General features: G+C 39.1%; 2 long non-coding RNA genes across 2 annotated transcripts; one reads left to right on the top strand and one right to left on the bottom strand.

Moving 5' to 3' along the window:
- Positions 1-9,755: 9,755 nt before the first annotated feature.
- LOC121655500 lies at positions 9,756-11,299 on the bottom strand. The gene is made up of 4 exons (XR_006013223.1): positions 11,228-11,299; positions 10,655-10,745; positions 10,381-10,527; positions 9,756-9,865 (listed from the first exon to the last, which is right to left on the bottom strand). It is a non-coding gene; the product is annotated as an uncharacterized LOC121655500 (long non-coding RNA).
- Positions 11,300-16,426: 5,127 nt separating this feature from the next.
- Positions 16,427-17,943, top strand: LOC121655504. The gene is made up of 4 exons (XR_006013225.1): positions 16,427-16,896; positions 17,177-17,302; positions 17,394-17,528; positions 17,875-17,943. It is a non-coding gene; the product is annotated as an uncharacterized LOC121655504 (long non-coding RNA).
- The last annotated feature ends 4,253 nt before the right edge of the window (positions 17,944-22,196 follow it).

The following is a 22,196-nucleotide window of genomic DNA, read 5'->3' on the forward strand; positions in this document are numbered from 1 at the left end:
TTTCTTTGATCTTTTTATTTTCCTCAGAGAGTCGGGTCAACCCCTCGGTGAGGGATTTTACAGACTATCTGAGGCCATCATTTTCTACAGCCAGGGTTTCAACCTGCTTCTGGTTGAGTTCCAGTGATTCACATAGTGCCTGGAACTCTTTGTGGAGAATCTCCACCAGACTCATACATGCATCCAAACTACTAAGATTCTTATCTATCGAGATAAGAATGTCTGTTGAGTCATTCAACAACATCAGCGTCACTCTTATAATTAATAGCCACACAGTTCTTTAATGAAGCTTGATTATTAGTGTGATATTCATGGAAGACTGTTTAGGTGTAGGTAAGAAGGTTATGATGTTCACCAGAAACTAAAGGTATTTCCCATGGGTGATATGAATGTGAAGGAGTCTTCTAACTTCAGTGCAAACTGTGCTGTGTTTGAGTGACTCTTAAGTATGACTTGCCTTTGGTCCACCAAACTTGGCTCATAGTCCTTAAGGTAGAAAAGAGGTTGTACTTGGTGTGGGCGTGATGATTCTGGGAAAGCTTCACTGAACAGGTAACTAGGATGCAAGGAAAACACTATCTGGCTTGAAGGACCAAATAGTGTGATATTCACGCAAGACTGTTTATGTTTTGATAAGAATGTTATGATGTACACCATGGGGTGTCGGTCAGAACACATAGCATTCTTTGGTAAGATTAACTGTCTTTACTGTCACTCGTAAACAAACAAAATAAAAGGTAGAAAACAAACCACAACAACTGTACAACATTTCTTGTTTTATAGACCACACACACATTCATTCACCTATATGTCAGTCCTGTAACCCCACACCTGTAAGCCTGTGGTTGCATTACAGGACTGACTTATAGATGAATAGCCTCGTTTCCATTTTCGGGGTTTGGGTCAGGTCGGTACTGTCCGGTGCAATATTGAATGGTCCAGCTAATTCTGGTGAGCGTTTCTACAGCAAGTCGGGTGGCGGTGTTTAGACCAAATGCCTAGCGTGGCGTCATACTAGTGCGACGACAGCAAACAAGACGCTACTGAACAAACAACAATGGAGGCCATTCAGCAGCTTGTTTTTGTTTTGCTTAGCTTGTGGTTCTTTATACAAACATCACAAGCCGTATTGTACGAGAGAAGGTTGCGGGAGGCAAAGAGAAACACAGCTGAAAAGAGAAGAAAACTTCTGGTTTGGGTCTTTTATTTATTTTTTTTAAACCTTTATTTAACCAGGTAAAAAACCAGTTCTCATTTGCAAACTTGCGGTGGTAAGCGAGTTCATGCCATGTTATCATGTATGTCATGTAGTTGTACTCATATGTTTACTAACTTGTACAAAATAACCTCTGTACCCAAAAAAATATTACATGGGTAACTTAAATATTAACTGCACTGTAATAAAAAGGAGACGTGCAAGATATTCTCCAACTTCAATGCAGCAGTCTTTTGTTAACTTCTTGTGTTTATGAAAACAAAAACATAAACATAACTTTTCTTTTTTTTCTGCAGATGCTTCTTCTTTTGTTGAAGCAGCACCAGTCATTTAGGCTTTCAGCCGGGCCAATGAGTGGTGGGATGTGATAGTCCCGGAGTTCACACACATGCAGTGGGTCCAGAATTTCCAAATGTCTGAGGAAACATTTTCATACCTTTGAGCACGGCTACATCCAGCAATGGAGAAGCAAAACACCAACTTCAGAACCTGTTTGCCCCTGAGGAAAAGAGTTGCCATTGCACTGTGGAAGCTGGCAACCAACAGTGAATACAGAAGTATCATCTTTTTGGTGTCAGTAAATCACCAGTGTGTGCAGGACTTCTGTAAAGCTGCCTGCACATTGTTAGTTCCCGAAATGATTTGTTTTCCGGACCGGGAAAAGCTTGAAAAAATGGCTTAATACTTTGAGAACAGCTGGGGCCTTCCACAGTGATTTGGTGCTATTGATGGCTCACACATGCCAGTAATACCACACCGATTACTTCAACAGAAAATACTGGCATTCCATCATTCTCCAGAGAGTTGTTGATGGAAAGGACTATTCTGGAGCGTGAATGCAGGAAAGCCTGGGAGTTTGCATGATGCTGTGATTGTCCACACTGTAAGACTTGGTTGGGCAGGGAGGCCTGTACCCTGTTTGCACAAAGAATATTGGGGGTGTGGATGCTGGCTACTATGTGTTGGGGGACCAAGGTTATAATAGTTTTGGAGTTTTTTTATTGGTTTTAGTTTTTATTTCATTTCATTTCACTTTTTATTTTCATATTCAGAAAGTTTTGATTAGCTTTTAGAGCAAATTTTCTAGTTTTTATTAGTTTTCATTTTTAAAAAATGCTTAGTTTTAGTTTAGTTTTTCTTAGTTTTAGTGTTAGTTTTAGTTTTTTGTTTGTTTTTTCTAAAGTGGAGTATTTGCCAGGTGCAAAATTCAAAATAATCAGAATAAGCACTGCTGCTTCTGAGATAGTGTGCTAGGAAAAAAATCAACATACTAAAGACACACATCAACATAACATGAATCCATTTAAGAGACAATTTACAGTCCTTGGCATCCAGGAGTCTAAATGAGCTCAATCTGACTAATCATGAACAACCCCAACAATCCAACAAACTCTAGACCAGAGGTTTAATTCATTCAGATGAAACAATTCACAATTAACTAAATAAAGAATTGCACTAAAGGTGCAGCAACTTTAGTACAAATCACTGCAGCTGATTATCAGTACAGGACCTCACATGTTATACTGGACATGATAATGAAGTGAATATTTTAGACACTGAAAGTGCACGTGTCTGATAGAACACAGAGCCAGCAGCTGGTTAAGATACTGATCTATATCAACTGGATGTTGATGTGCTTTTCTTTTCTTTTCAGACTTAAAAGTTTAGTCTCCCAGAAAGACCAGGAGAAAATCATCCATGAATCCATCTCCAGTAGCTGGATTACTGTAATGTTCTTTTAACAGGACTTCCTAAAAAGAGCATTAAAAATCTGCAGCTCATCCAGAACGCTGCTGCTAGAGTTTTATCTAAAACACATCTAAACACATCACACCAGTTTTGAAACCTTTAAACTGGCTTCCAGTCAGTCACAGAATAGACTTTAAAACCCTTCTGATTGTTTACAAATCCCAGAACAGTTTAGGCCCAGAATACATCTGTGATATGTTCAGAGAATATAAACCTAGCAGAGCTCTTAGATCCAAAGACTCTGGTCAACTAAACCAGACCAGAGTCCAGACTAAACATAGAGAAGCAGCATTTAGCTGTTATGCTGCAAACAAGTGGAACAAACTGCCAGTGGAGATTAAACTTTCACCAAATGTAGACACTTTTAAATCCAGGTTAAAAAATATTTCTTTTCTCATGTGCCTATACACGAAATCTCCACGGTAACCCTTACCAAAAAGTAGTATACTTTAAGTTTATTTTATTAAGTATACTTAAGTATTAAGTAAGTATTAGTATACCAAGTATACAACAGAACATATACTAGTAGAGGACTAGAAAGTGTACTGAATTAATACTTTTTTGGACTAAATTGGAACATTTTTAGTTTATAAAAGTATACTTTAAGTATACTTCATGGGGTAATTTTAAGTTTAAAAAAGTAAATTTTCAAGTACAATACAAGTCCAGTCTCTATACTTGTAGTGTACTAGTTATATACTTCAAGTCTACATTTTAGTTTATTGAATTATACTTTAAGTACACTTTTATAAGTAAGTAAGTAAGTAAATGTTTATTTATATAGAACCTTTCAAGATAAAATCACAAAGTGCTTAACAACAAGATAAAACACCAAATAACAGTAATACAGAGATAATAAAAACAAATAAAACTAAGTAAAAGCAAGTTTAAATAGATGTGTTTTTAGCTGCTTTTTAAAAGAGATCATGGAGTCCACAGATCTCAGGCCTAGAGGAAGTGAGTTCCAGAGGACAGGAGCCACTGCTGCAAAGGCTCTGTCACCCTTAGTTCTCAGCCGTGTTGGTTTAACAACCAGCAGATCTTGATGACTCGATCTCAGGGACCTGCTGGGCATGTAGAGCTTTAGGAGATCCCTGATGTATTCAGGTGCCTGGTCATGTAGGGCTTGATATGTAAACACCAGAATTTTAAAATGCACCCTGTAATAGATGTAATAGCCAGTGCAGCTGGATTAGTAGAGAAGTGACATGGGTGAATTTGGGGGATTTAGTTATCAGCCTTGCAGCAGCGTTCTGAACCAACTGGAGACGGTCAAGCGATTTTTTTGTTTAAACATGTGAAGAGGGAATTACAGTAATCCAGTCTGGATGAGATGAAGGCATGAACGATCATCTCCATCTCAGATGATGAAACAACTGGGCGCAGCTTAGCAATGTTTTTGAGGTGATAAAAACAAGAGCGAGTAAGTAATTTTACATGTGCATCTAAGGACATTGCAGGGTCAAGGGTTACCCCAAGGTTCCTGACCGAAGGCTTAATGCATGAGGCAAGTGGGCCAAGACTCTCAGGTAAAAATCTGTCAGGGGCACAAACAAGGACCTCGATTTTTTCATCATTAAGTTGAAGAAAGTTATCATTCATCCAGCTCCTGACAGCATCCAAACACCCAAGCAATGTCTGAATCTTAAAAACATCCTGAGGTTTAAAAGAAATAAAAAGCTGAATATCATCAGCATAACAATGATAAGAAATATCTTTAAAAGAGCCAATAATGTGCTGCAGAGGCAGCAAATATAAAATAAACAATTAAAGAGGACCCAGAACAGACCCCTGTGGAACACCAGAATCTAGAGCTGAAGAAGAGGATTTAAACTTTGCAGCAGCCACGGAGACTAATCTCCCAGAGAGATAAGAGGAGAACCATTTAAAAGCAGATCCTGAAACCCCCACCCAGTGTTTCAGCCTGTCCAGCAGGATACGATGATCTACAGTGTCAAAAGCTGAGGTCAGGCCCAGTAACAATAACACAGAACAATGACCTGCATCGCTCTGCATCAGGGTGTCATTGGAGACTCTAAGCAGGGCTGTTTCAGTGGGGTGAGCCCTGCGAAAGCCAGACTGAGGATGATCCAGGATATGGTGTGTCTCTAAAGCAGCTGTAAGCTGCTTAGCAACAATTTTTTCTAAAATTTTAGAGATAAATGGCAAATGTGAAATAGGTCTATAGCTGCTAAAAAGGGAGGGATGGAGCTTGGGTTTTTTTAAGAGTGGATGAATGACAGCATTCTTGAAATAGTCAGGAACTTGACCAAGCAGCAGAGAAGAGTAAATTATTGTGAGGACACAGGGACCAATAGCCAGGAAGACACCTTTAAAAAGGGATGTAGGTAGAACATCAAGAGAGCAAGAAGATGCCTTCATTGAGCCAACTAATGTCACCAGCTCGGATAAAGAAACAGGTGAAAATTTATCTATAATCACAGGCCGAGATGGACTGGGAACAGACAGAAACACAGCTGATGGAGACAAAGAGCTTCTCACTGTTTTGACTTTATCAGAAAAAAAGGCTAGGAATTTTTCACAATCCTCATTTTAATGGTGTTAAATAACACTTTAGGATTACCACAACTTTTTGTGATTAGATCTGAGAAGTAGGCAGCCCTTGCATCTCTAACAGCATCATTAAAGGAAGCCAGGAGATCCTTCAAGTAAAGCAGGTGGACATGCAAACCAGTTTTCTTCCACAACCGCTCAGCCCTTCTACAGCAACATTTTAGACAGCGAGTGCTGTCGTTTAACCAAGGGGATAACTTAGCAACAGAAGCAAATCTAGTTTTAACAGGACATACTTTATCTAAAATGGAAAGACTAAAATCATTAAAAAGATCAATGGAGCGATCAAGGTCGTCATCAGAGGATAAGACTAAATCAAAAGCATCAGAAAAAACAGCAGCAGTAGAGGAGTCGAGGATACGAGAGCTCACCTCTCTCCGAGCAGGAGAGATCAACACAGGAAAGGACAAGTTAAAAAAAATACAGAGGTGATCAGAAATAAAAATGTCCTCAGAAAAAAGACAATCAATATCCAACCCCAAAGTAAAAACAAGGTCTAATGTGTGGCCTTTGGCATGTGTGGGCACAGACACATGCTGGGTAAAATTAAAAGAATCCATGACACTGATGAAACCTCTGGCAAAGAGGTCAGAGTCATCATCAACATGTATGTTAAAATCACCAACTATAACCAGGCCGGACAGCTTCAAAGTGGAGGATAAAAAGGTACTAAATTCAACTAAAAACCGACTGTTTGGACCAGGTGGACGGTAGACAATCGAGCAGGAAAAGGGGGTTTTATCACCCACTTTAATCAGCTGCAGTTCAAACGAAGCAAAGTGTCCGACGTTCACGGATTGACATGCAAAACGGGCCCTAAAAACCGCAGCAACTCCGCCTCCACGGCCAGATGTCCGAGGCTGACCGATGAAGGAGTAACAAGCTGGGCAGAGTTCAATGAGAGATGAAAAGTCCGAGGAACGCTGCCAGGTTTCAGTCAGAAGCAGGAAATCAAGATTTTTAGAGAGAATTAAATCGTTCAACACCAAAGTTTTATTTGATGCAGATCGGGCATTAAGGAGAGCCATGTTCAGAGGGGCAGAAGCCTGTTTTTTTACAGAGACAGCCCGAGTCAAGGGCCGCAGGAACTGTGGATTAACTCCTTGATTCTCTGGTAATCCGCTCACAACGGGAAAATGAGACCAAGCAAACGAAGAGTTTGGATGAACACTCCGAAGATAGCAAGGCCTCAGAAATCCAGGCCCTGCATGTCCAGGCAGGGACGCGGAGGAAAACTCTCACCCATGGAAAACGACCGAGCACAGTTGACCATGAATGCTCGACGTCGCTTACCGGACACTCCACGCTTCCAGAGCAGCCTGATCATCACCTGGACACCAGCTCTTTTTCCTCTCCTCCGCGGTCTGCGTGATCCCGAGACGCCAGATGAGAAACCAGCCTCCGGGAGTAGAGAATGGAGAACACCAGCGCACGGAGATGAGGTATCCTTTCTGATCATGAAAGATCCGATGGATAAAAGTGTCAGGCGGTCGTAAACTATAGCAGCAAAAACGTTAGTGGAACTAAGCAAAAACAGCAGAGCAAGAAACAGCAGTAACGCCGCTTTGCTAGACAGACAGCTGCCGGTAGCGGCAAAGCCAAACACAGGCGCCATCATACCGGAATTGACTGAGAATTACAAGCCCCCCCCCCCCCCCCCCACACACACGCAAAAAAAGTATACTTGTAAGTTTGCCTATATTACTTTTGGCATACTATTCATATACTTGAAATATACTTCAATTTTTCTTAAAGTGAATTTAATCAGTATGTACACTAGACTGTAATGTATTTACAAAATCAAAAGACAGAATGTTTAAAACAAGTTTGAAATATGTATTTACAATTTTAAAACATAACATACAGTATATTTGCAAATACCTGCATAAACCATTAAATACATGCTTTTCAAAAACATGTAAACTCTAAAACAAAAGTCCTTTCCTGAAAAAAGTTAAAGGAAAAAGTGCGCATTTGCTTGTAAACATGTAACCATAACAGTCTCTCCAATATCAAGTCTTTCTTTGCCAAAGGTTTTGTAAAAATGTAAAACAAAATAGTGTCTCAAACTGACAACTAAAGCCATTCCTTTTTTTAAAAAAAAAAAAAAAAGAAAAGGTAAAAGAAAAATGCACATTTTGAGGAACAAAATAACTTGAGGCAAACAGAAAGGCTACTTTTATGACTTCTTTTCATTTACTTGCTTGGCATAGCTTATGTTGTTGCATTTCTTTCTAATGATTGGTCTCACATCTTGCATGGCGATATCAAGGAACTTCGTCTGGGCATGGACTGTGAGTAAAAATACATACAAAACAAAACATTAGTTTAATGTTATTTTTATTCACCATCTGCAACTAACACATGTGTCACATGTACATTTCTGAACTTACATGCAATTAACAGAAACTGCTATAAGCACATACATCACATCCCAATCATCCCAATAGACTTAAAAAACAACAGTGGTAACTGCAATGGCCAGCATGCAAGCAACAGATGCAAACCCTCTAATTTACAACTGAAATATTATCTATTGTTTAAAATACAGTATACTATCTATTAAAAGTGACCATACTTGTATCAATATAATTTTTAGCATTACAGTACATGAAACATTATAGTTATTTTCTAATAAAAGAAGGGGTAAAGCTTAGGCCTGTTGCGATAACAAATTTTGCTGTGCGATAAATTTTGTAAGAATTTATTGCAATTAGCGATAATATTGCGCAAAGCTGTCATGTGTTGTCATTTTGAGACCATTTTCAACTAATATGACAATACTTGTTATGCCATAATAATGCAAATATACCCTTTCAAAGATAAATAAACCTCATTTCTAAAGAACATTTTACACTGGAACTGGAAGAAATTTTAAATATGGTAAAGTAAGATAAAAAAAAAAAAAAAAGATCGCGGCTAGCAAATTCATCACACTAATTTTTTTTCTTACCGTGCAATTAACTGACTTATTGCTTATCACGACAGGCCTAGTAAAGCTATTTGTATGGATTTATTTTAGAATGAGTTTTGTCTTAAATTAAATGAACTTACCAAGTAGAGCATCAAGCTTTGTGATATCCAGTTGTGGTTTTGACTCCACATCTTTGTGAGCCCCTGACTGCCTCCCAGTCAAACTTGAACTGGACAATGTTTCTGTACCATAGATGAGCACAGCAAGATCCCCAATGTACAAAGAAGAACTTGCAGTCCACAGAGACTTCAGCTTTCCTCTTGGGACTTTTACATCATAGTTTGGCACAAGAGGCACCTGCAAAACATTTGAATTTTACTCACGAGGTAATGACTAAACAATATACAGTATTCTTTGAAAATCTACTTTATTTATTCATCTGTTCAGTGAATATGCACAGGCCTATAGTCTATAGACTAACTTCATAACATGAGAAATCTGGGGATTTATCATAACATCTCCTAATCCTAATCTAATTTTTTTTTTTTTTCTTTTTTGTTTGCTTCCGGCGCTGTAGGAGACGGCTGCCTTACCAGTGTCTCTTAGGCACCCGAGTGTTTCTTTCCTTCTTTCTTTCTTATCGTTTTATTCCTTATTTTACATATATATATATCCTATTGAATATTTTGAACTCTAGCATGGCACTTGCACGTCATCTTGTTTATTCAAAAGAGGAACTTTTTGCATTGAAGACTAATGTCAGAATGCAGCACAACGTACCGACAGAGCTGAGGAGGAAGTACAGAGGCTGCAAGTCAGGATCTAAGCTAAACGCTGCTCGACAACGTTTTAAGCCAGTGATCCCCTCTGTACTAATGGGGAACGTCAACTCACTACCTAACAAGATGGACGAGCTGTTGGCACTGAACAATCAACGGAGTCATAGTGAGTGCAGCTTCACAGAGACATGGCTCACTGATGCGATACCAGATGCTAATGTGGATCTACCGGGTTTCACTGCTGTGAGAGCAGACAGAGACACGAACGCCTGCGGTAAGAGCAGAGGTGGGGGGCTCATCATATATGTGAACAAACATTAGTGTTGCCCAGGACATGTCTCAGTGAAAAGGAACAGTGTTGCCAGGACTTGGAACTGTTAGCCGTTAGTCTGCGGCCATATTACTTGCCGAGGGAGCTTAGTCACGTGACCGTGCTTTGTGTTTACATCCCGCCGAGCGCGGAAGCATCAGCTGCCTGTCAGAAGATACATACAGTAACAAGGCTGCAGACAAAGCAAGAGATGGGTGCAGAAACTGGTGGGTCTACAGATGATGTAGGTGCTGACCAAGTAGATGCAGGAGTAGAGATTTTTTCAATGACATCCTTTAGCTGTGCAATTACTGCTGGAAGCTCTGTAAAGGGAATAAAAACAAAGAGTGAAACAAGGAAACAAAAGCTTGTGTCATTACTGTGTCCTGGGACTGTTTAAAAACTTTACATTAGTCATTTGTGTTATGAAGAACATGGGTGGAGGTGGAGCTGATTAAGGAGAAACAGAAAATAGGAGGAGACTGGATCAGCCACCTTAAAATAGAGGAGTGAGGGCTGGTAAGGGCCATTTTCAACACTTAGCAGCTGATCCCAGCTCTCTATTTGTGTTCATTTTTGACGTCAATGCTCCATTACTGGAGTATTTATGATAAATTATGTAGGTTAATGGCTGCACAGAACACTAATGTAATTCTCAGTTTAAATGGTCATTTCGTTGTATTTGGGAAGATTTTTCAGCCATTATATTTCTGTGTTTCTATTTAAATGCAACAAGCTACCAACTTGTCACATTGACAATAAAACAAATTAATGTTCTGGATTTCTGAATCGCAGAGATTTATAATTTGCTTTACTTGAATTAATAAACAGAAAATACCTTTGATGGCATTTAGTATTTCTTTCACATGGTCGTCTTTCAGTCTCTTGATTTCTCTCTGAAGCTCTTTTAGTTTCTGCTGTGACACACTCCAGTTTCTGGGCAGCTGGTCCTCTGATCTGATGACTCCTCTTTTGAGTTAGCTAACTACACCCCCCCCCCCCCCCCCCCCCCAAAAAAAAAACAGAATAAAATCAAAGAATCAGTCTTCTCTGTGTCAACAAAATTCAATCCATAATTATTGCATCACAATTAAAATAGTCAAATATTTTACCTCTGAAGACGCTTTGTTTGCCAGCTGCTTCTTCAACTCTTCAACCATTTGGTTTGTGGACTCTTTTGTTGTACAGGTTTTTGCTTCTCTTCTGTCAAATTATAATTCAGTTTTGTAGTTTTATAAAAGGAATTTGTGTTAAAATCTATGTTAATAATAACTTAGTAATAATTACTCAATCTACTACTGATGGATCATACATAGATTCTGAAATGTGTAAATAGTCAAAACAAAAATCATTTAACTATGAACTTGGCCAGTTATTATTAATCCATTTTCTATATCGCTCAGTCCAACTCAGGGTCGAGAGGTTTGCAGGTGAGAGGCAGGGAACACCCTGGACATGTTGCCATCCGTTACAGGGCCAATTAATAAATGTATTTAATTATCTACTGATACTAGTAACCAAGATTCACACATTTATCTAACAGTGTATAAAAAAACAAAAGAGGTACTGAAATTTTAAACGATGCGTATCTATACAAATTTAATGCATACCTGAAGAAATAAAGAAATGCCACTTCTAAATTACAATCAGCTGTTGTCATACTGTCTTTTTATCCCAGCAACTACCTTTACTGGTAGTACTTGATGATCATCCTCTTCCATATCTTTCCACTTGCTGTTTGGCTTACTCTTCCTCTTGGTTGCTTCTAGCCAGATGTCTTCACCTTTAATGAAAACCTGTCGCTTCTTGCAGAGATCACTCTAGTTGTCTGTGTAAGAAACGTCAAATTAAGAGCTTGAATGTGTGATCTGTCTTTGGATATATATGTATATATATATATATATATATACATATTAGTGCTGGACATGTTAATGCATTAATCGCGTGTTAACGCAACGCTTAATTAACGGCGTTAAATTTTTTAATCGCGAGTAAATTTTTATTTATTTTTTTTTCTGGCCGCTGGCTTTGATGACAGACACATGCCATGTTTCCCTTCCCTGCTGCAGCGGTGCGTCTGACGTGATCGGGAGAGAGCGGGTTTGTTAAAATAAAGGGTGTGTCCCAATTCAGGGTCTGCACACTTCGAAGTAAGAATTCGTCGGCCACATATGTCATCGCGGTGCGCGAAGTACTGTCCCAATTCACAGAATTTGAAGGACCCTCCCAATCCACCCTTCGAATCCGCACTTCGTTTGGCCTCAAACGAAGGCTGCTGGTGATGCATCCTTCACGGCCGCTTTTCTCCCACAATTCATTGCGCACAGGACAGTGGCGAATCAGCAACCTCAGAAGAGTCGTATTAAGTTTAAATAAAGTTTTACTTAAAAAAAAGTATGTTTTTTAACTACAGTTTAGTATAAACGTTACAAAATCAAGTACATTTAAAGCATGTTTGTTAAATGGTGACATTAAAATTCGGTAATATTTGATATTCTTTTAAGGGGTTAATGAAGTGTGTACCGGCTGGAAAACAACAGAGCCTCAAACCGTTTTTTTTTTTTTTTTTTTTTTTACTGTGGGTGTTGCCGCTCCGTGTTCAGTGTCTACTGATGTTTCCTACGAGTAATTTCTGAGGTTTAAGTGATTCAACGTCCTGTGTTGTTGCTATGGAAAATTCTTCTAGACTAGGTAGGCTGTCCCATTTCACAAACGTTAAGCAGAATTCGAAGTGTGTAGACTACGGAGGACACTCTGTAGCCTACGTAGTCTGCGCACTTCGAAGCGTGCAGACCCTGAATTGGGACACAGCTAAAGAGATGTTTTCTGTCTGGAACAGGACGAAGAAAAAAAGAACCGAAGTTTCTCTTTGTCAGAATACATGCAGATGGACAGAACATCGTAATTATTGGACGGGAAACTTTATTATTATTAATTTTTTTAATAAATGTGGTTTTAATTTATGCATTTATGGACACTGTCGGCAGTCACTGGCAAGCTGCCGGATTTCTGTGCTGGTGTGTGCCGAGCTACGAACAATCAGGCTGTGGCGGTACAGGAGCTGAATCGTAAACTGGAGGCTATTCCAGTTCTGGATGGCAAACTGGTTGCGCTTTCTGGGCTTGTACGTGAGGTGGTCACCAACTTGGAGAAGTTGTCAGCTCGGCTGGATGGAAATTGACCCAAAAATTCGGATCATTGGGAGTCGCCAGTGGGACCACTGAGAGACTTAAGGCAGACGAAACAGCTCTGGCCTGAACCAAAACAAATGCTGTTATCAAATTTGGCTCCCTGTGCTGGCCTTGATGGCTGGCTGAAAGCTCCCTGGAATGTTTTGTTGATGGACGCTCAGTCCCCCACCCTCCCCTCACCCTCTTCACGGGCGATGGACTTCAACCTGGATCAGCCCTCAAGGATGCCCCACTATCATCAGGTGGCAGAGACTGTGAGGGAGAACTGGGGCAAAGTTCATATGCTCTCTTCTACGCACACACACGCACCACACTCAAGTACACCACTACAGATACACCTCCCCGTTATTCACTGCCTTGCTGTCCTTCCACCTCCCTCCACTCCCGGGCAGTGGGTTGATTGGACGCGCTCTGAGAATGCAGCTGCGTCTGCACTTGCTGCAATGGGAGACCCCCCCTCCCTCCCCCCGCCACGTGTTTCTGATGTTGTGATTGTCTGACTTATGTTCTGTATGTACTGAGGAGTGTTTTTTGTATCTCAATAATGGGCCCTTAGGCCCAGTGTGGAGATGCCTTTTTTATCCTCTCCAGCTACATCTTACTCCCCTAATGTTACCTTTCACCTATATCTAAGACAAGGAGCGCTGTAGAAATGGCTGCTCCGTCAGTATGCCTGTTCTGTTTGTGTCATCATATGTTGTTTTGTCTAGTCTTGGATGGGTTGTACTGAAAACATGAATTTCCCTGCAAAGGGATTAATAAAGTATTTTTCATTTCATTCATTTCAAGACAGCAAAGGTAAGACTTTCTGACTTTTACAAACTTGCAGCATAAATCAGGTGTTTTTCTGCCTCTGGTTCGGTGAATCTTGGTCATATCGACATAAAACTTCCAGCTGTGGAATCTGTGAGATGTGAGCTTTCAGTAGAGGAGCCATTTGTTCGTGTTCATGCCGTGGGGGGAACATGGGGAGACATCATCTGTGTTTACATATTTTTCAGACTTTGTGTAGCTGCTCTTTAAAAAAATTGTTGTCTTAACTGTGTTTGTTGGTGATAGAAATGATAGAAATGGTTTTACTGAGCTGGTAGCTGAGATTCTGGATTTTCTGTGGATACCACACGTCTACAGACCTGACGCTAAACCCGGAACGAGATGTTAACCCCTTAACTCCTGGTAGCGGAGGCTGAAAATGAAAGTTTAGAGAAATTATAGGCCAGAAACCTGGATAATGAAGCACTGAAGGTGCATGGATGGAAGTTATTGTGCATATTGTGAATATTTCTCTCTCCTCACCATCTAGAAGCTGTGAGATTCTAATCCTGCTTTCTGTCTGTTCACCTGATGCTGATATTCATCAGATATTGTTCTTCTGTGTTTAGAAGGAAGCAGCTTCACAGCCTTAAACTCATCCGGCTGACTTTTTACCTTTTAGTTAGTAAATCCTGAACATTTCATCCTTCTTTCTCATAAATATGTGATTTTATAAATATATATGAAGAAATATTTTAACTGTTGCTGTTTAAAGAGAAAACTGCTGCTAAACCTGTTGGTGTGTTTAGTGCAGGGGTCTGCAGCCTTTCCAATCCAAAGAGCCATTTTTCCCTCAGCCAGCTAAATAAAACTACTTTAGAGACACAAATGTTACGAGACTTTTCAAAAAGGCAAGTTAATATATATTTTTAATGAAGAGCCACCATAGGATGTTTGTTATTTTTGAAGAACCACATTTTTATTTCCATTTTTAGATTTTAAAATAAAGAAAAACATAAAACCTTTATTAAAAAAAAAAAAGAGGATAGACAGACTTTCTGCTAATTAATGTAGATATTTGTGGAAAATGATGTAAAAGAAAGGGAAAAAAAAGTCCATGGTTTCCAACTTAATGACAAGAAAGATTTAAAAAAAAATATTTTAACCACGTATTTAGAGGCATAGTGGTAGGTCCAGGGAGACACTTGCAGCTCCAGAGTTGCAGGTTGCAGACCTGGAGTCTAGTGGAGTACCACAAGCTAAGCATGTAGGTCAGCTATCATTTAAAATGAGTTTAAGAGTGCTAAATTTATACTTATATGCTGAATAACTTATATCACTGTATTCTGCCACTTTCAATACTTGCTTATTTTAATATTTTGCCATGGACTAACCTTGTTTAAAAAAAAACCAAAACAGTCACATTGGCGCGTAGATCAGCTTTTGTTGAACAGCTAGCTTAAGCCCCACTTTGAGAAGTGGGCTGACAAAAGTGACAGATTAAATCAGTACTATCAAGGTATAGTTGAGGGGAGACATCTTACCACCAAACATTAAAACCTTTGCTGTGAAAAGCGATGGGCCGTCAGACCTTTTTCTGCCTTTAATGTCCCACTTTACCTCCATCCATCCATCTTCAGCTTCTAGGTTCGGACACTGGGTTATTAATTTTGGAAATTGTTGTGGGTCATCAGTACTCATCCACGAAATCTTCCCAACTTCTACAATCTTGTCCTTGAAATAATAAATGGCAAATGCCATTGTGGTAGCTTAATACTGATAATCAACTTTAACTATGTGTGTCCCTCCTTTACTTGAGAACTGACTTTTTTTTTTTTTTTTTTTTTTTACGACCGTTAACTGCCGAGGAGGGTGCCAATTTGAAATTGGCTCCCATTGGCTGCCAGGTAGGAAGGCGGGAACATAGGCAGGAAGTGCAATGACGCAGTTGCAGTGAAAGCTGGAAAAAAGCTTCTAGCTCATCCAGCCAACATGGCAGAGCATCGCAGACCTTATAATAGATATTTTGAGGATTACGCAGCAGAGATTCCAAGGACTACCAAGTACAGATGGAAATGGCATATTGTTAGCTGAATAACTTTGGCTTAAGTTTATATAAACAGTTCTTCTCAAATTTATTAATACCCTTCCATTAAAACAAAGGCAAAACATATAGTCAGTTTATCATATAGTTTACAATGGTTACTTAAATAACTACAGACTGAAAAAGTAATAAATACAATTTTGTTAAATTATAATTTAATTAAATCAGACAGTGTTTTTAAATTTAATTAGGCTGAAAAAATATTAAAAAAAAAAAAAAAAAAAAAAAAATACTGCTAATGGTGGACCAAAATACCTGTCAATAGGTGCAAAAGTCTTATTGAGAGGTAAAGAAAACACCTGATTGCAATCATTTCCTCAAAGGATTGTTCAACAAAATATTAGTCCATGAGTTAGTCAATCATAAAATTTTGATTTATTATTACTTTTGTCAATTTGTACTTAATTTAGTGACAGCAGTTTTTCCCCCTTCTTTAATGGGACGGTATGAATAAATTTGAGGATTGTATATATGTATATATATATATATATTAATTTCTATACATACACTATGCACAATATCATTTGGCGGCATCCTCCCACAAAAAATGTTGGAATGAGTTTATGTACAAATGCACTCAGTATACCAAAGGGGAATTTAATGTCTTGACTAATAATTGACATTTACATTTGAAGTGAAGAATTACTGGACAACACACAAGATCTCATGAGTCGGTCTATTGCTTCCCACCGAGAATTTAATGATGATATCAACAGTAGGAGCTCCTCCACACCGAGGCCTTTGGATACAGTCTGTCAACAGGTAAATATGCAATGACAGTTTTAGTTTAAGTGTAATTGTTTTATGTCCAAGTAGGCATCAAATCTTAAAATATGACAAGACATCTTCTATTACCAGGATACATTTCCCCATATATCTGGGTAATTTTCATATCCTTGATTCAGTTTTAAGAATCTTCCCTAAACTGTGCCGTCAGCTCCCCAAGTAGGTTCAATCGTTAGAACATGTCATATGCCACATCACTGATTTATTTATTTCTCATAACACTGAAAGCAGTTGCGGTCTAAAGCACTTTTAAGTTGTCTAAAAATGAAGTTGCACACCTAGTCTGTTTATGATTTGGTGATGGGACTTGTGATAAAGGGAGTTCATTCATGCTGTTTCAAATTATCTTTCTCTTGTTAATCTGTAGAAGGCTAATCATAATGATGATGTCAACACAAATGGTCACATGAGTAACAGTTCAACCACTGGATGGGAAGATCTCAACAATTCCAGTAGTGAAGTAGAGTTCAATAATGAGAACTTTCCTACGACCACCCTGTTGGATATGGACATTCAAAAGGTGTGCTTGTAAGAACAGTTTGGCACCTTTGGAATGTTTCTGTTTTTTGTTGTTTTTTTTTTTTTTTTGTCTTTTTTCTGGGAGGGATGCCCTATAACCCATGCATAGTTATACTCAGAGGTCTTCTATTGACACCCTCAGCAAAGTGTCAGCAGTGCATATTTTACTGTAATAGTTCAGTGCATTCATACTAGCTAACAGACAGTTTAGCTTAATTGTGGTGCACGATCACATATGGTATCCTATTTGAACCCAAGTGTCTTCCTTCGTTCACATGTAGAATGATAAAGATAAGGAAATCAACATAGAAGAAAACTTGAGTAACACTTCTAACAGTGAAGATGAAGATGATGAGTGCAACCCTGAGAACCCTACCACAGAACTATTGGATGTGGACCTTTCAGAGGTAAATGTGGAATTTTGTATCGGTTTTCTTTATATAAACATGTACACTTTTAATTACTTAAAGTAAACTTTTTTTCTTTGTCAACCTTAAGAATGAGGAAGCCCTGCCACACTCCGAAGAAGAGAGCTTGATTGATGCTGCCAGTAATGAAGGTGAAAACCAGACTGATCATGAAGACTAGATGGAGGGGAAAAGTACTAGAGAAAAAAATCCTGAGTTTCCAGTGGTAAGTAAACAGTGGTTCAGTAACACATTGTTAGTACTTTAGCCCATTACATAAAATTAGAGCATTTGGAGACAACAACATAAACCGTTGTTCCCATCTAGTCTGCAGATATATCTCTACTGTACCTAGATCACGAGTTGCAAATATCATGGGTTAAATAGCATTTTTAATAAATTCTAATATTTTGTGTAAACTGGGGAAAGTTACTTTCTTGGCTGTGAAGCAACTGTTGTGAATTTTGTAATAAGGGTAAAAATATTTTATAGACTGATATTACTGTTTAAGTTTCCTGCTACTTATTATCATTTATACATGGCTTTTCTATCTTTTTTCCTGATATCTATAGGGCAGTGAAGACCAAGCAGATGGTGACAAGCCCCTGTATCCTGGTGCACCTGTTACAAAGGGAGAATGTCACAGTGCATGGTCGGCGCTGAGTTTTCCCAGCCATCCCTGAATGCATTCTCCCTCCAACTCTGCTGATTGCTGATGCGCTCCACCTGGTCTGGGCTCCTTATATACCAGTCTGTGACAACTCTTCTCTGCCAGATCGTCTTGGTTTTTCCTTGTACGCTTCCAGCCTTTCTCTCCTGCTTGCTTACCTGATCTCTGACCTGTGACCCGTTTTTGGACCTGGATATCCCGACTCAGCCTGCTCCCTGTCTGGTAAACCCTGCCACTCTGTCTCTGATCCTTGACCTGTATTTCGACCTGGAAAACCCGATTCTGCCTGCTCCCTGTCTGTTGACTCTGCCTGTGATTCATTCTGACCGGTACTCTGACCCTTGGACTGTCCTCAGGATTTGGATTTTGGATTACGGATCTTGCCCCCGGCCATCGGAGAACTCTGGAGGATTCCCGGAGACCTTATTCAGCCCGGATTATCCACTTCTGTAACTATCAGAGAAAACTAATTGTCTTTCTGGTTCTGCAGTTCCCACAGCCCTGGCCTAGCTACTATCACAACATCACGGTCCCTGAAAACCAACCTGCTGGTTTCCATCACCGCCGCTGGTACGTGAGCAATATCTATCGTACATTCCTGTTTGTCCTGGCTGGATTCTCACCTGAGCTCTCCCACCTGCAGGCTAAGCTGACTGCACAAACCAGACCTGATTTTCCTGCTGAAGTTCTCATCACCTCAATAAAACTGTTTTCACCTATTCCTCAGCTCCAACTTATTTGTGGTCCAGTTTGCTGATCCGTGACAGTGAAAGTTTATTGATGCTGATGTCCTATGTGCTGCACAACAATTTAACGAGCAAAGCACCGATTCATTTACTGGAACTATTCAACATCATGTTTCCAGGTCTGATTCCACCTTCACATTATCTTTTCCACAAAGACTTTGGAAGTTCATTGCAGTCTGACGTTCACTTTTATTGTGAAAAATGTTTAGCATACCTTGGCATTAGTGCACATTGTCCTTCTTATTGTACCTTATGCAACACAGCATTTGATGCCAACACAAGTTTAAAAAAGGGTTTTTACTTTCTTGGACTCCCCCTTCATATGCAGATCAAACAACTTCTGCAGGAACATGATGTCAATCTTACGGAAAAAAGAATATCCTTTGGAGTTTTAACTGACATACAGTCTGGTGGAGAATATCAAAAATTGTGTGACAGTGGAGTTCTTGGAAGAGATGATTTGACTGATTTGGAATTGCGATGGTGCGCCAGTGTTCAAAAGCTCTAAATTCAGCATTTGGCCAATTCAGTGCCAGATAATTGAACTGGAGCCAGAGATAAGGAAAAGGCACATTTTGATGTCAGCATTATGGTTTGGACCAAATAAACCATCCATGTTCACATTGCTGACACCATTGGTTAAAGAAGCTTCATTATTAGAGACTGAAGGTATTGGCTGGCAAGACAGAGAAGGACACAATCGTGTTTCCAAAGTTTTTTTTGCTGGTTTGTAGTTTTGACTCTGTGGCTCATCCATTGCTTCGCAACACTAAACAATTTAATGGCTTTTACAGATGTGACTTTTGCTTGCACAAAGGTGGTAAATCGTATCCATATGAACAACCTGAACCCCCACTTAGAAATGAGAAGGATCATTTCAGTCATGCAATGTCAGGTACAACTGATGTGCCAGGGTATGGAGTCAAAGGGCCATCTCCTTTAATGCAACTTAAATACTTCCAAATGATAAATGGCTTCATTCCTGAATATCAACAAAATGTGTGCCTAGGAGTCACTCGGCAACTCTCTACACTGTGGTTTGATACAAAAAACAGTGAGTCCCCTTGGTACATGGGTAAAGAGACTGATGAAGTTGATAGGCGACTTGTAAAAATGAAGCCACTTGTTGAGATTACAAGGTCACCAAGGTCACTGACAGAAAGAAAGTTCTGGAAAGCTTCAGAGTGGCGAGCATTTCTTCTTTTCTATTCTCTACCTGCGTTTGGCATATATACATTATTGCAGGATAAAATAAAGACTGAAAGCATCTAAAAAAATTGTCATTGTGTTCCAAAGACTGTGTGGGGAAAAACAACATGACTTTTAATATACACTTGCAAACACACACTGCACAGAGTGTCAAACAATGGGGGCCATTATGGGCTACATCAACCTTTTCATTTGAGTCAAATATGGGCACACTAATGAAATATTTTCATTGAACACAGTATGTCCCATCACAAATAGTCATAACATTTCTGTTGTGGAGAGAACTGCCAGAAAGGGCCAAGAAGACTATCCACCCAGAACATGAAAAAGTTCAATCTTTTGTTGAAGAACTTTACTTTAGTAAAAGAAAAACAGAAAACTGTAAAATACTAAATGAAAGTGTCAGAGGTTTTGGCCATCCCCCGGTGCAAAACAGTATTTAAATGTCATTCAGGCTTGCCATTACAAAGTTGTTTGGAAATCTAAGCAACTGCTTCTGGTCATACAACCGTTTTTTGATCAATGGAGTTTTGTATCACAGTCAAAACTATGACAGACTAAAGAAGAGATGCAACAGTGCTGTCTGCTTGAAAGATGGTACATTTTGTTTAATTAATGACTTGGTTATTTTTAAACAAACGTGTTCACATCCAAATTCTGCTTTTTGTTCATGTGCCAAACTGTTGTTTTAGTTGAGGTACTTAATAAATCAGACAGGACTGTATGTAAAGATTCACAGATCAATGTAAAAAGTACTTTCCTATATGAGGTTAAAAAAAACTGAAACTGTTAATGCTGTCTGGCCTGACATGATTAAAACAAAATGTGTTCTTGTTGAAACAGATGACACTGTGTACATAACACCATTGCCAAACCCTTATGAAAGGGACTAGAACTTGGTCAATAAAGTCAAGTCAAATGTTTCTCTGTTTTTGTGTATGGTTTTAAGTTACATAAAGGTAATGCAATTTAGCACACATACTGTTTGCAGTAAACTTTTAAACTCCAGCACTATGATCTTGAACATGCAAGTTTATAACAGGGGTAATACCTCAAAGCAAATGTGTGTAGTGAAAAATATTTTTATTCTGCTAAATGTAAACACAAGTCACTTCTATACTTCAATCCATATTAAATAATACTTTGTAGCAGTGTAATTAGTGAACTTCAAGTATACTGTGTCAATTTTAGTATAAAATAAGTATACTTGTAGTACACTTGAATATACTACTTTTTGCTAAGGGAACTTTTTAACTCATCTTGCTTTTAATCATTTTAATGTAATTTATTATTTTATTGTGATTCTATGTGTAGCCCGGATACAATAATCTTGTATTTGGTGTAAATAATAGTAAAAAGTTTAAAAGAAATGTTGTAAAAGTGACAGAGTCATATTTAAAGTTCATGTAATGTTATGTGTAGTTCATATAAAATATGTTCAAGGTTAAAATCAGCACTAATAGCTCATTCTGTTTATAACAGAGCCATGTGTGACCACAATCTAACTTGTTTGTTTTGAGACTGGATGTTTTTCCATCTTTGAAATATGATTGGTTATCAGTGAGCTGTCAGACCAATGCAACTGTGTGAGGGGCGGGATTAGACAGCATGATTATGTGCACTGTAGTGGGACAGTACGTGAAGCAGACGTAGCGTGCATTAGGAAGATAGCAGAGAAACATGTTCAAGCCTGATCGCGGTGGATGCCGAGTTTGCCGTTTGGTGTAGGACATTGTAACTCTGGCAGGTAAATGCTGTCTCTTTGTTTTACTTGAAGTTGGGCCAGAACGGGACAAAAATTGTAAAACAATGTGTGTATGCTAATCGCGATTAGCCTATTAGCTTGTTAGCACATAATACCACATTATGCTCTATTGTTGGTGCATTTCTGTGAGCTACTTTGACAGTTTGATGAACTTGGATAAAACAATATGAGACTCTTAGACAAGCAGATTGATTAAGAGAGTGTTTGCATGCCCACAAAGGGAGAGGCCTAGGAGACTTTCCTTGGACTTTGTGTGGAGCATCAGGATCCGGGTTCCGGTTGGACAGCGCATGCCACGTGGAGGGCCGCAGCTACAGACGTCTATCCGCAGCATACCATTCTGCCTACCGTTTTCCATCCCTCAACATGCAATTACAACTCCTCCTGGTTCAACAGACTGATAAGCCAAGGTTGTGAGTAACAAAACTAATCGTACTGGCCATTTTTTTTTTAGCTTGTTTGCAAGTGAAAGGGTCATCCAGTTTCAGACCACAACGTTCCCAA

This window comes from Melanotaenia boesemani, chromosome 2, assembly GCF_017639745.1.
Source record: "Melanotaenia boesemani isolate fMelBoe1 chromosome 2, fMelBoe1.pri, whole genome shotgun sequence".
Classification (NCBI taxonomy): Eukaryota; Metazoa; Chordata; class Actinopteri; order Atheriniformes; family Melanotaeniidae; genus Melanotaenia; species Melanotaenia boesemani.